The sequence below is a fragment of the Rutilus rutilus genome, assembly GCF_951802725.1.
Source record: "Rutilus rutilus genome assembly, chromosome: 10".
Lineage (NCBI taxonomy): Eukaryota > Metazoa > Chordata > Actinopteri > Cypriniformes > Leuciscidae > Rutilus > Rutilus rutilus.
Window position 1 is genome coordinate 13,512,392 of NC_140215.1, and position 12,895 is coordinate 13,525,286.

Below are 12,895 nucleotides of genomic sequence, written 5' to 3' on the forward strand. Positions count from 1 at the left end.
AAGCTTTTAATATAGCTTTGGAAGTAATGGATCTCAGAGGATAAGCTGCAGGGTAACGTGTAGTCTGACACATTACGGTAAGTAAATATGCATGTCCAGCCTTAGATCGCGGTAAAGGACCAACGCAATCAATAATCAAGTGTGCAAAAGGTGTTGTAACTGCAGCAATAGGTTGTAAAGGAGCTAATGGAACCTTTTGATTTGGCTTCCCTGTCATTTGACAAGTATGACATGCACGTATATAATTAATCACATCTCGCTTACACCTAGGCCAATAAAATTTTCGTAAAAGTCTATCATAAGTCTTTCGTACCCCCATATGTCCAGTCATGCCCTGATGTGATAGCTTTAAGAGGTCTTGACGGAAATCAAGTGGAACCACAATTTGGATCCTAGGATCGAGTGAAAAGTCTAAGCTCATAGGTTGTTGTCTATAAAGCAAACCATCTTGAAAAAAATAGAAGGGAGATGAAGTCTTGTCTTCTTGTTCACGAGCTAAAGAGAACAATTCTCGAAGAGTATCATCTGCCTGCTGTGCTTTGATAAGATCATCTCGAGTCACACTAAAGAGCGGAGATAAAGAACAAGATGTGTTAACAGGGTCATCACAGATAAATGGACATTCTAACAGAGGATCAGACTTATGGTCATCAACAGCATGTGGATCATGAATCACTTCTTCCACATCTGTGCACACAGTACTTAATTCTGGCTGAGAGGAATTTTCAGATACGATAAAAGTATCAAAGAGATTTTTTTCAGTTTCATCTGGCAGATTTTTCTTAGCCATCGCTCGAGTTATTGCACATGCAGGGTATAAGTTAGGACAGTCAGAAGATCCATCTAATTTCTCAACAGCAGAAGCTACTATAGGTGGAACCCCAGTGTCTGACTTTTCCCAAACATTTCCCCCGGCTAAATCATTGCCAAGGATGAAAGTGACACCTGAGACAGGAAGCATAGCACGAACTCCAACTACCACCTCACCTGACACGAGTTTAGACTCAAGATGAATGCGGTGTAGAGGAACTTCCATGAACCCCATCTCAAGTCCTCTAACCAGTACATGTGTTCCTGTATCAGTATGTTCAGACAAGGGCAAAAGTCCTTCCAACAAAAAGGATTGCCCCGCTCCAGTATCTCGTAAAATGCGTACAGGGACAGTCTCCTCCGAATTAGGCAAAGCCACGGTCCCTTCAGTGAGGAATGGTGCAAAATCAACACTATTTTTAACACTCTCCATCTCAGTAATATCTACCCGTTCAATCCGTTCATTAAATCGAGCAGGAGTATGATTCACATTCGATGTAGAAATTAAACCCACAGGTTTAACACCTTTCTCTTTCTTTTTGAGAGCAATACAGTCTGAAATTTTATGTCCTGGCTTCTTACAGTAAAAACAAACCATCTCAGCTTTCATACGTGAAGTATTATCAGAAAAACTTGACACAGTATTCTGGCGTGAAAACATCTTCTTAGGTCTAACAGTAACGCTCAACTTAGACCTGCTCGAATCATTGAAGTGATTAACAGACATTTGATGAGTAAGAACAAATTCATCTGCCATAAGAGCAGCATCGGACATTTTACTCACTTTATGCTCATTGAGATACATAGCAACAGCATTTGGAACACAGTTTTTGAACTCCTCCAAAAGAATCAATTCTCTAAGCTGTTCCTTGGTGGTCACTTTTACTGAGGTACACCAGCGGTCAAACAAATTTTCTTTCTCTCTAGCAAACTCAAGATATGAACAGTTTTCAGCCCTAAAATGACTTCTAAATTTCTGGCGGTATGCTTCAGGTGCCAGTTCATAAGCATGCAAAATAGCAGTCTTAACGATTTCATAATCACCACTTTGTTCCATAGTCAGCGCTGAATAAACTTCCTGAGCTCTTCCTACTAAAACACATTGCAACAGTAAGGTCCAAAATTCTTTTGGCCATTTCAAAGACTCAGCAACGCGCTCAAAATGTTGGAAATACTTCTCTACTTCTTTCTCTAAAAACAGTGGCACAAGTCTAATGTTTTTGTAAACATCAAAAACAGGTGCAGTAAACAAGGTTTCAACAGACGATGCGCGACGTGGAGTTTCAACTGTTTGGGCGTGCAATTCTAACTCCAATTTCCTCAACTGAAAATCTCTTTCCTCCCTTTCAGATTGCAACTCCAGTTTACGTAACTCAAGTTTCTGTTGTAACTCTAATTTTCTCATTTCTAAATCACGTTCTTTCAGTGCACAAGCATCACGCTCAGCACGTAGTTTTTCCGTATCAACACTTAACTGTTTCTCTTGCAAAGACATCTCACTAAACTTCACATTTCGATCGGCAGCATAAAGAGGAGAGGTTAAAGACTCTTCAGGATCAATATCTTGAGCTCTTACCTCTAAAACGCCCCGCTCAAAAAGTGCATTTTTCACAACTTTCAACAGCGTTTCTTTAAGCTTCTTATCATTACTCGTTACCTCCACATCAAAGCGCTCGGCAATCTGCAACAACTCGTCCTTCGTACATCTCTCCACTAGAATTTCCGAAGGAAATGAGAAGAAATCCTCAATTACCGACGACATATCTGTTAAAAGATGCAGCAGAGAAACACAATAACAAAACACAAACAACACGCGTGAGACGCCGCGCTAAACTAGAGCATTAGAACTACAAATCCCATCAGCCACTTCGCCCGGAATTGTCACACATACACGCTCTAGCTTCAACCCGCACCTTGGTTATGAGATAAATAAAGACTTACCGAAAGTCATCGCTCAAATTATCCTCATACTCAGCAGGCTTCAAATACGCAGAGATACAGAAAAACAACAAAGTGTTACCTTAAATGAAAAATGAGAGACTCCAGATCCTAACTATAAACAACACTAACTAAACCTAACTAATCTTCAAAGGTGTACCGGACTCGGGGTGGTATTTAAACGCTAAACTCATGGACAATTGGCGTTTTACCAAAAGCCTGAAGCGTACCCCCAACAGAGATTTAAAACCTCCGCCCAGAATAACCTTCAAAAATAAGAAAGGCAAAATAACAAAAAAAAATAACAAACAGTGTCTCGATGGAAGGATTTTAACCCAGCTGAGAACACTCTAAATACCTGAAGTCTACTCATTCCAAAAAGGTAAACACACTAAGGACATTAATGTATTTACTTACACATGCAGCAATCCCGGACGAGCCCCCAATTTTATGTTACGACCAGCTCAAGCCATAACACAAAAGGGGGATCAGACAGAAACGTTTAAATCAAAATAGGATTTATTGAATTAAACATATCACAAACAATAATAATGAACATAAGTCTAGGGATAAGGGAAAACAAAATATTGACAACATGTGTAAGAAAACACAATGAGCCACTCATGAGGAGAGTTTCCCCATGGAGTGCCTGCCCCAAACAAGGCACAGCACTCTTATATACTCTAACTAATCATCAATTAGGATGAGTAGAACCAATCAGGAACTCCCACGTCCAGGACCAATAGGATCAGGAGACTCAGGGACGTCACAGTTGTGCATAGTGTTTGGCTGCACTGAGCCTGTTTTGAGCCATGTGTTAAGAGTTGTGTTGCTTGGAATGAGTTTTGCAGGTGATGTGAACTGTTTAGCTCAGGTGACTGTTGGTAGTGCAGACTGTAGTTAGAGTTTTGCACATGTAGCTCCAGTTGTGCTCACTGTTGTTTAGCAATCGGGAAAAACTGTAAGAAAAAATAAATAAAAGACAGTCAGGGAACATACAGTAGGTTAAATTTTGATTTTGGGGGAAAAAATGAAGAAATGATACAATTAAAATAGGTTCATATCTATAATAATTGATTAATATAGAATAATAATAGAATACTGAAATTACATGTAAACCATTAGCTGTCATGCATCAACAGAGAATTATCAACATTTATAGCATTTATTCATCTTGGTTTGATTACTGTTTGGTTTGTGTTTGGGTTCATATTAGTTTAATGCATTGCATAATGTTAACATGCTAAACATGTATTAGTATGTTTAAATAATAATTACTGATTGATCTAGATTAATAAATGCTAAAATACTGTTAGGTCAGGTTACCTAATGAATGTTGACAAATGTAGCTGAAATGTAAAGTGTTATTCTAACATTCATATTAGTAATATCCATATATTACTATTACTCTTTCTCTCTCTCGGCTGATTCCTCTAGGGGTCGCCACAGCAGCAGTGATGCCATTCATTTTACTATCACTAATACTAAAATGAATATCACTAATCTCTTTATTCATTCAAAGTGCAAAAATTATGAGACCTAAACTTAATTGGTTCTAGCGTGTCATGCAAGCACATTTGAGCTTTCGTGTTTACCGTGTCATATTTAATTGATAAGCTCTGATGTAACTTATGTGCGCTGATCAGTGTTGTGAATAAAAGTCTAAATGAAATCAGTTGAATGACGGACTCACCTGTCGATCTCTGAACTCTTTGAACAAGTCAGGATGAGCAAGTGCTTAGCCAGATTTGATGTGTTGCCTCCCGTGGCTAATTTAAAGCAGCGTTTGTGGAGTGGTGCATTGAGGTCTGTTGCTTCACCTTTCTCATTACTTTTGTAGGCAAAGTAATGCCATATTTCACTCCTACTGCTCTCTTTATTTATTAATTTTGGGCGTGTAGAATGAGCTTCATCTGTTTGATCCATCGTGTTCCTCTGTTGTCACCGTTTGCCGGTGTCGTGCCGAAAAGTGATGGTCTGCCGAAAATTGATTGCAGGAAAAAGGGCTGGATTGGTTGGTACACAGCAGGTAAAATAATGCAGAGTCATAAGGATAATTGAAAAAGAGAACATGTCTTTTATTTTATATATAGCTCAGCAGTAAGTCATGTTATTATAGGCTACAGTCCGTTTTCCAAATACAAACACTTCCATCGGCAACAACAGGCTTCTATTATTTCCTATAATCATGTAAATGTCATACCTGATTAAGCTATAAACTTCAAACACTTATTTGGCCACAATTGTTATTATTATGTTAAAAGAAATGTTAAAGTATCACACAGACATACCTTTGCTATTACCACGGACATAAACTGATGGTAATTTGCACGTTATGTCTGTTTGATCCAGCTGTAGACGTAAAGAGACTGGGCGCAATCAATTTTCGGCGGACCATCACTTTTCGGCACAACACCTGTTTTGCGTGACCCGCGACAGTTTGGATAGCGCACTGCCGCCTATCGGTGAACTTCGAAACAGCAGCGCATCAAATACCGAATTGAGCAAAATTATGATATTGTACCGTTTGAAATATAATATGGTATTTTTGCAGTACCGGTATACCGCGCATCCCTACTGTGAATTCAGACATACTTCTTTTGTCTTCTTCTTTTGTTTTCCTTCCATATAGTAGGGAAATATGCAATTTCAGATGCAGCCTATGTTCCCTTGATAGAAATTCTGAAGTGCGAAACGATCACTTAAGCCAATACATACTTAATTACAGTGAGGAAAATAAGTATTTGAACACCCTGCTATTTTGCAAGTTCTCCCACTTGGAAATCATGGAGGGGTCTGAAATTGTCATCGTAGGTGCATGTCCACTGTGAGAGACATAATCAACAACAAAAAAAAAAAAAAAAAATCCAGAAATCACAATATATGATTTTTTAACTATTTATTTGTATGATACAGCTGCAAATAAGTATTTGAACACCTGTCTATCAGCTAGAATTCTGACCCTCAAAGACCTGTTAGTATGCCTTTAAAATGTCCACCTCCACTCCATTTATTATCCTAAATTAGATGCACCTGTTTGAGGTCGTTAGCTGCATAAAGACACCTGTCCACCCCATACAATCAGTAAGAATCCAACTACTAACATGGCCAAGACCAAAGAGCTGTCCAAAGACACTAGAGACAAAATTGTACACCTCCACAAGGCTGGAAAGGGCTATGGGGAAATTGCCAAGCAGCTTGGTGAAAAAAGGTCCACTGTTGGAGCAATCATTAGAAAATGGAAGAAGCTAAACATGACTGTCAATCTCCCTCTGACTGGGGCTCCATGGAAGATCTCACCTCGTGGGGTCTCAATGATCCTAAGAAAGGTGAGAAATCAGCCCAGAACTACACGGGAGGAGCTGGTCAATGACCTGAAAAGAGCTGGGATCACCGTTTCCAAGGTTACTGTTGGTAATACACTAAGACGTCACGGTTTGAAATCATGCATGGCACGGAAGATTCCCCTGCTTAAACCAGCACATGTCAAGGCCCGTCTTAAGTTTGCCAATGACCATTTGGATGATCCAGAGGAGTCATGGGAGAAAGTCATGTGGTCAGATGAGACCAAAATAGAACTTTTTGGTCATAATTCCACTAAACGTGTTTGGAGGAAGAAGAATGATGAGTAACCATCCCAAGAACACTATCCCTACTGTGAAGCATGGGGGTTGTAGCATCATGCTTTGGGGGTGTTTTTCTGCACATGGGACAGGGCGACTGCACTGTATTAAGGAGAGGATGACCGGGGCCATGTATTGCGAGATTTTGGGGAACAACCTCCTTCCCTCAGTTAGAGCATTGAGGATGGGTCGAGGCTGGGTCTTCCAACATGACAATGACCCGAAGCACACAGCCAGGATAACCAAGGAGTGGCTCTGTAAGAAGCATATCAAGGTTCTGGCGTGGCCTAGCCAGTCTCCAGACCTAAACCCAATAGAGAATCTTTGGAGGGAGCTCAAACTCCGTGTTTCTCAGCGACAGCCTAGAAACCTGACTGATCTAGAGAAGATCTGTGTGGAGGAGTGGGCCAAAATCCCTCCTGCATTGTGTACAAACCTGGTGAAAAACTACAGGAAACGTTTGACCTCTGTAATTGCAAACAAAGGCTACTGTACCAAATATTAACATTGATTTTCTCAGGTGTTCAAATACTTATTTGCAGCTGTATCATACAAATAAATAGTTAAAAAATCATACATTGTGATTTCTGGATTTTTTTTTTTAGATTGTCTCTCACAGTGGACATGCACCTACGATGACAATTTCAGACCCCTCCATGATTTCCAAGTGGGAGAACTTGCAAAATAGCAGGGTGTTCAAATACTTATTTTCCTCACTGTATGTATTTTATTAGGGTAGCATAAACAGACAGGTAATGTGTCCTATGTTGTCATTAATATATTGTCTTGATTGTGCACAGGTGTATCTTGTTTAGTGATTAGTTCATGTGTCTATATAGCCCTCATGTTCCCATTGTCTCTTGTCTCATATTGTTCCCTGTTACCGCTGTTCGTGAGTTTCATCTTCAGTTTAGTTATCGTTTTGTTCACATTCTGAATTTATTTCAATAAAGCTGCACTTGGGTTCTTCTCACTTCAACTTGCTTCATTGGATCTCTTACAATATGTAACAAAGTATTTATCATAATGTACTTTTAAATAACATAAATAATATCAGAAAGATGTCTCTGCTGCTGTTGATCATAAATGCCAGTAGTGAATTTGTACAACAAGGACATTGCCATTTCACTGGAAATAGAGCCATCAGTGTCCCAGTGTGTAGTGAGTCAGTGTCCTGAATTTATGACCTAGGGAGCTGAATGAGTCCCATGTTGCTCAGTGATCATTCTCCGTATGAAAATGTTTTCTTTGCACCCAGATTGTGATTTCTGCACTTAGAACATAATTCAAAGCAGGAATTAAAAACAAATTGTTTATCATTTAGTTCATTTTGAGGAAAAACTTTTTTCATTCTTTTTCCCAAATTCTGAGGTCTCCTGTCCAAAAATATTAGTGGTAAGAATAAAAGAAAAGAATGGTTAACATAAAAAAGTGGTATTGTTTCAAGATCAGAATTATAGAATGTGCACTTTGAAAAAGATGTCCAACTTTCTCTTAATGTTCATTTCAGCATTTACTAATACAATATTAAAATCAAAAGTTGAATCTAACCCTAACCCTAACCCTTAACATTAGTTAATGCACTTATACTAACATGAACTAACAATGAACAATTGTGTTTTCATTAACTTACATTAACAAAGATTAATAAATACTGTAATGTTGGCCTATACAGTTACGTTCTTTCAGCAGGTATATGCCCAATATAGGCTATTCAAGAAGGGGGGCTCGAAGATGGCCAAATAAAAATATATTTATTTTACTCATTTATTTATTTTAAGTCATATTGTGCTTTGTTGGTATAATGTCTGCTGGAAAAAAGTTTAGTGTTAAATAATTATTTTTAAATTGTATATGTATAATATTTTCTTTAAAAAGACAAACTAGTAAAAAGCTAATTTTGATCATTTAATTCATGCAATGGTGAAAAAATTGGCAAAATAAATAGAAATAAATGCAAAAAAGTGTTTCATCATATTCGGTTGGACTTCGGCCAATAATTTTTATTTTGGTGTAACTATCCCTACCTGAGAGTTTAAGTTTAAGTGTTTTCCACTTTGAATATATGCTATCGTCACACCATGCCAATAAACGTTCATGGGTTTGAAACGCATGGGAACACGGATTATTTCCTGCAGTTTAGCCTCTCAGCGGCTATTGGCTGCCGCTATATGATATCATCTAAAAGCAAATGTGTTCGGAAACAGCAAAACAAACAAAACATTTGTATGTGTAATCCATGACAAGCACTGATAATAGCAGTTTAAAAACAGACATGTTTAAATATTTGCTAAATGTGTCGGCACGCACAGTTTCTGGCCTTCTATGGCAGCGAAACCAATTTTTATTTTTATTTTTTGCCATCATCATCTGAAGATTTGGTGAGGATTTTATGAATTTCAAGAAGAACGTTTTCAACAAAATTCATAATGTTGCAAAATATGCTTTATGATTTTTTTTATGATTTAAAATTTAAAAACGTAGTGGCTCCGAGGTTGTGGAATGCTCTTCCTCAAGACATCCGTCAAACATCCACCCTTCTCTCCTTCAAAAACACATTTTTTATCCGAATATTACTCTTCAGCTCACAGTCTGTACATTCTACATTGTTATAAATATGCTATTTGTTTGAATCCCTCCTTGTTTGTATCTTTAACCTAACTTTGTAAGGGACCTCTGTATATTAGGCCTTGTTTCTGCCCTTGGTATGTGTATTGTGCTTTGATGTTGATGTTTATTTTGTTCTATTCCTTAACCCAGTCCCAGTGGTTCTCAAACTTTGTACCCCATGAGGCTTTTAACATCCTTCTGCGTATACCCCCACTCTTCAGTCACAGCTTTTTCAGTACAAGGGACAATATTTGCCCCCTTAAATCGATTTTTCCAGTGCATTTTTACCTTTACAAATACCTTTATAAAATAAATAATGCTTTAAAAAAAAAAAAAAAAAGTTCAAAAGAGAAATATGCAATGATGGTAAAAACGAACGAAGTGATGCTTTTAAATATTAAATTAAAACCGCCAGTAGGTGGTGAGTCATCGAGTCAAAATCTTTCTGTGGCAGGGGCAGCTGCCACCGGCGCCTGTCACTCAACCTGCCACCGCTATATGCGCCTGTCACTCGACCTGTCACCGCTATATGCGCCTGTCACTCGACCTGCCACCGCTATATGCGCCTGTCCCGTGATCCGTCACGGCTATATGTGCCTGTCACTCAGTGGCGTCATGCCCATTCAAAGTGGGCACGTGCCCCCTCAGATTTTTCCTCCCTGATAATTTTTTTGTCACAACTTTATTCCTATTATGCTCCATAATATACCAGAGCCTATAACGACTCAAATGTATTCTTCTGGATGTGTAATAAATCGGTCAGCATCAGCCCGCCCCTTTTTCCTAATATGGTGTCTGTGTATATCAAATCTAGAGCGCTACGCGTGTAGCGCTCTAGAATCTTTGCTGTGTATGTTCAAGCAACTCACTCGTCTCGCACGTTGAGCTGGCAATGTTTTACAGATGGTCTTGAAGTGGTAAGTGGGCAAAGCAACAAATCGGCATTGAATTAGTTATCGGATGATATTTAAAGGTAGTGGGATTATTTGTGGTTGACCTGGAAATTTTAACTTGATCAAAAAGTTATGGATGCATTTGATATTAGCTGCGAATTCAGAGCATTAACTTAAGTTGTGTCAGTGTAACGTTATCGATAGCTAGCCTAGTCTAACCGTAAACTAGTTGGCTAACGTTACTGCCATACAAAGCCATAGTAAATATTAAAATAACTTAATTTCAGAGCACCACAAAGTCAGACCTCAGCACCTTTATGTACCTTTAATGTAAGATCGTTCTTAGGTCACATACCAATTTAAAATCATAACATAAAAACTGCAATGGTACTGTTTTTAAAATCATGTGTAGTAGGCCTAAAGGCCTATTTATACTTCTGCGTCGAACTGCCGCCGTAGCTGCGTCATAGGCTGTGTGTAGAGCGCGTACCCTACGGCGTACCCTGACGTGCACCTCTCCAAAAATGTAACAACGCGTCAATTCTATGCGGACACAAGCGCTGTGATTGGTCTGCCAGAACCCCTCCCTCAGGGTTTCACATGCTCCCTAGGTGCGCGTCAACGCGGACAACGACACAGAAGTATAAATTAAAACCAACACGTTGCCTACGGCGTATAGGCTCCGGCGTAGGTCCGACGCAGAAGTATAATGAGGCCTTCAGTGTACAGTGTACTGCTTCCAGCTTCCGGTGGCGCTGCTCTGCTTGCGACCCGGGCACGCTGTCTACTGCGATCGTTGTTTTGTTTGTTGTTTGCGTTGGCTTGTATGTTTGTGAATGTGTTGCCGCGCTGTGGGAACGTGAAGTCAACATGGCAAGATTTATTCATTACACATATCTTGTGTTGCTCATCGTCGGACTATGTGTACCATGCCAAACTTATTCAGCGGGCTTCCAGGCCCAGCGTCTTACTACCTACACCCGAGATGCGCTGCTGGCACTCCGATCGTCCAATCTTCCACCTGTGGATTTACCAGCCTGCGTGAGCGCTCGGCCAGCGCGGTCGAGGAAAAGGGGTCGGCGTGGTGGAGCGCGCCAGCGTTTACGACGGAGAGGCAGCAAGCCTCCTCTACCTTCAATGATATTATGCAACGCAAGATCACTTCGAGCTAAAATAGACGAACTTCGGATTAATACCTGGACATGCTCTGAGTATCGCACCTCAAGTTTAATGGTGATCACGGAAACGTGGTTACACAGGGATATTCAAAACTCTCTGGTTGACATCGATGGATTTTCACTTGTCAGGGCAGATAGGACTGAACAATCCGGAAAAACGAGAGTGGGCGGCATGGCTGTGTATGTAAGTAACAACTGGTGCAAACAGTACACAGTTAGGGAAACACTTTGCTGTCCGGATGTCGAGATTTTGCACTTGACTATGAGACCGTTTTACCTCCCAAGAGAGTTCGGAAGTGTGGCCGTGTGCGTTGTGTACATTCCCCCCAGCGGGAATGCAGCTAGGGCCGCAGCTTGCATTGCTGACTGTGTACATCAAGAACTGCAGCGCGCTCCGGGCGCCCCCGTGTTTGTAGTGGGTGACTTCAACCACTGTAAACTTGAATTAGCACTCCCTGGGTTTGAACAATATATTAAGTGCAGCACACGTGAAAACAAGACTCTTGACAAATGTTATGGCAACGTTAAAAATGCCTATGTAGCCAAACCAAAAGCACCATTGGCCAATTCAGACCACAACGTGATTCACTTAATTCCCATCTACAAAACCATGCTGAAACGCAGCAAGCCACAAGTGAAAACAGTCACCGTGTGGTCTGATGAGGGGATAGAAACATTAAAAGGATGCTTCTTGTGTACAGATTGGAGTGTGTTCCACGACACAGATATTGATGTTACAACAGAGACAATCACAGACTATATAAATTATTGCATAGATAGCGTCCTTACAAAGAAAGAGGTTGTGGTTTATCCAAATAATAAGCCTTACGTAACCAAGGAAATAAAAGACTGCATAAATCGAAAAAAGGCAGCTTTTAGAAATAATGACAGAACTGAGCTAAAAGTGGTGCAAAAGGAACTGAACAAACTGCTTAATAAAGCCAGAAAACAGCAAAAGGAAGTAATTGAAAGCCACTTCACAACCATGAATTCGAAAAAACTTTGGGACTCAATGAAAGCCATCACTAACATGGCACCAAGTAAAGTACATATAACCACTACAGATGACCGGATGAAAGCTAATGAATTTAATGACTTTTACCTCAGATTTCAAACTCAGGATTTTAACAATGAATGTACTAGTATCCTAAACTCCATCAGCAAGGATTTGAACATAGGACATGAGATAGACTGGTTACAGATACAGTCACTGTTCCAGAATCAGTGTACTAGGAAGGCTAAGGGTCCAGATGGAATCTCTGCCCGCTTATTGAAAACATGTGCGGAGGAGCTTGTTCCAGCCTGGTGCCCTATCTTTCAGCGATCACTTGACTCTCACATCATGCAGCCCTATGGAAAAAGACTGTTATTATTCCAGTCCCAAAGAAACCCTGTCCTAAAGAGAACAATGATTTTAGACCAGTAGCATTGGCATCCATTGTAATGAAGTGTTTTGAGAAATATATGGTGTCTCTTTTAAAAACTGAGGTTAACAAAAAGTTAGATCCCTGGCAGTTTGCCTATAAACGGGGTAGGAGTACAGATGACGCTATAAGTAGCATCACCCACCTAGTCCTTAAGCACTTGGAGGATCCGAAGGCCTACGCACGCTTACTTTTTATAGATTTTAGTTCGGCCTTCAATACGATTCAGCCAGTTATTTTACTTGAGACACTTAAAAATATGGGTGTAAGCTCTTTTATTGTTGAATGGTATTACTCCTTTTTAACTAATAGGACACAATATGTTAAAGTACACAAGGCAGTCTCAGACCCTAAATTCATCAGCACAGGGGCTCCACAGGGTTGTGTGAGCTCCCCTGTCCTTTTTACTATCTATACCA